Below are 2,500 nucleotides of genomic sequence, written 5' to 3'. Positions count from 1 at the left end.
TCTCAATCTCTCTGTCTCTCTCTCTCCCTCTCTCTCTCTCTCTCTCTGTCTCTCTCTCTCTTTCTCTCTCTCTGTGTCACTCTCTCTGTCTCGGTCTCATGGAGTTTGCCCTTCTAAAAGCTTCTCGAAGGCCTCCACTCGTGACCTAGGTTTCAAAAACATGTCATAAGTACAGATCTGAACCTCTGATGGAGCCTCGGTGGACTCACAGCGCCGCACAAAGCGACATCTCAGAGCGAGTGAGAACATCTCCGAGTTTAGTCTGATCTTTTTTTTTTTTAATCTAATATTTCCTATTATTAGATGACAACAAAGCAAATATATGATTATTAAACCTATTTCTATAGTTTATTTACTCATTTCAAGCTTAAAATAGTCTTGTTCCATTGGCAGATGTCTCGTTTTAAGCATTTATTTCCAGGAATAAAGCTAAATGATCTTCCACTACAATGAGAGAATTAAAAACTTGAAATAGTAAAAAGGTGTCTAGAAGCAAGTGTAATAATCCTGTAAACAGAAATAATAGATCAATTGAACTATATTCAAGATATATTCACTTGCTAAGGTGTTTTGCTTTTGCAATGTAGTGCATATTATATATTATATATTATATATAGTGTAGAAGCCAATATTTTATACTACTTCCAGTAAAGAGACTAGAGAAAGTGACAGTGCAGTAACAATGTGTAACCAGCAGAGGGCGCAGAGAGGTCAAAAACACATCAGTGCTCCTCTTTAAATCCACAAGACAAATCATCAAAACAAATTAATTTACATTGACACCTAATAAAGTCTGAGAAATGAGACAGACATGGAGAAGGCCGTGAGCTGTAACCATCAGCACCGTGATTTCTCATCTCGCAGCCAAAAAAACAAAAACCTCCTGAAGTCACACCGAGGGAGGAAGTGAGGAAGTGAGGAAGTGGATGCTGCCAAACACACTAATGTATTTATACGTGTGACTCAGAACAGTGTTGGAAATACACACACACACACACACACACACACACACACACACACACACACACACACACATTCTCACAGCCATATACACAATATATACAAACTCACACAGAGAGTGAGAGAGAGAGATAGAAAGCGAGAGAAACAGAGACAGAACGAGGGACAGAGGAAGAGAGAGCCAGATCGAGAGTGACGGAGAGAGAGACAGAACGATAGGGAGAGACATACAGGAGATATAGATACACACACACACACACACACATATATATATATAGGGAGAAAGAGAGATAAATAAAAACAGGCAGCAAGAGACACAGAAGAGAGAGAGACAGAAGAAGAAGAGGGAGAAGGAGACAGAGAGAAGCCGAGAAGGACAGTGAGAGACAGAAAGAGAAAGAGAGACAGGAAAACAGAGAAAGATAGATAGAAAGATATAGAGACAGAACAGAAACAGACAAACAATGACAGAGAGAAGGAGCAAAAGAGAGAGATGAGAAGAAAAAAGACAGAAACAGAGAGAGAGAGACATACAGGGAGAAATAGAGACAGATAGGGAGAGAGAGAGACGAATAAGAAAGAGAGAGAGAGAGAGAGAGAGAGAAGCAATCACACAGAGAAACACTTCTTCATTTTTCATATTTAATAGAAAAAATATTGGAAAATAACATCATTCCCAAAAAAAAAAAAAAGGAGCAGATTCAGGAATTAAGAGAACAGAAGCAGGAGCAGGACTCACACTGCTGGAGTTTGTACACAGCACCCTGTGTGTGTGTGTGTGTGTGTGTGTGTGTGTGTGTGTGTGTGTGTGTGTGTGTTTTTCAGGCTACCTTAGACTACTGCCAGATTGACATTTTCCCCACTTCTTACATTTTAAAAGTCAATGTTTTCTCAAAGATGTACATTTTACTTAAATTTTGTTTACATCTACTCTCAGATGGAGGGGGGTTGGGTCAGGGGGTTGGGTCGGGGGGCTGGGGGTGCAGAGTGGCAACACCAGTGGAAAACACTAGTTATGGAAAAGACCACCGGCTTTTCTCCGGATCACTCAGAGTCTAAAGGTGCGTTCACACACGGCGTCTCGCAGCGACACAGCGACCGGAGACGCTCCATTTCCAGTGAGAGCTGCCGACTTCCGGCGACGAGATGTGGGCGTGTCCGGCGACTTTTCGAGTTGAGAAAAGTTGAACTTTTGAGTCAATACCAGTACGCGGAATATAATTTACTAGTAACAAACCACACACGCTTTCTCCCCCAGTTATGAGTGCAACACTGGGCATCAGCGCTCCGTTCCCGAGTGAAGAAGAAGTCGTCGTCTTTATTCGTCACGTGTACGTTACAGCACAGTGAAATTCTTTTCTTCACTTATCCCAGCTTGTTAGGAAGTTGGGGTTCTGCAAAAATATATATATATATATATTTTAAAAAAATTTACACAGCTCAAATGCATTCAATCAACCAACACTCATTCGGTGACGTCACGTGAAACGGCTGCCGTCTTGCTGTCGGTCGATTCGTCGTCGTCGCGCTAGGCTCCGCC

At 41.8% G+C, this 2,500-nt stretch overlaps 1 protein-coding gene across 1 annotated transcript in view; it reads right to left on the bottom strand.

The window, feature by feature from the left end:
• Window positions 1–2,500, bottom strand: part of zgc:92140 (uncharacterized protein LOC447854 homolog) — a 43,993-nt gene that overhangs the window by 1,366 nt on the left and 40,127 nt on the right. The window lies entirely within an intron of this gene.

Source organism: Ictalurus furcatus, chromosome 5, assembly GCF_023375685.1.
Source record: "Ictalurus furcatus strain D&B chromosome 5, Billie_1.0, whole genome shotgun sequence".
In the NCBI taxonomy this organism is placed as follows: domain Eukaryota; kingdom Metazoa; phylum Chordata; class Actinopteri; order Siluriformes; family Ictaluridae; genus Ictalurus; species Ictalurus furcatus.
Note: the sequence above shows the minus strand (reverse complement) of the source record. Positions and strands in the feature narration are given on the sequence as shown.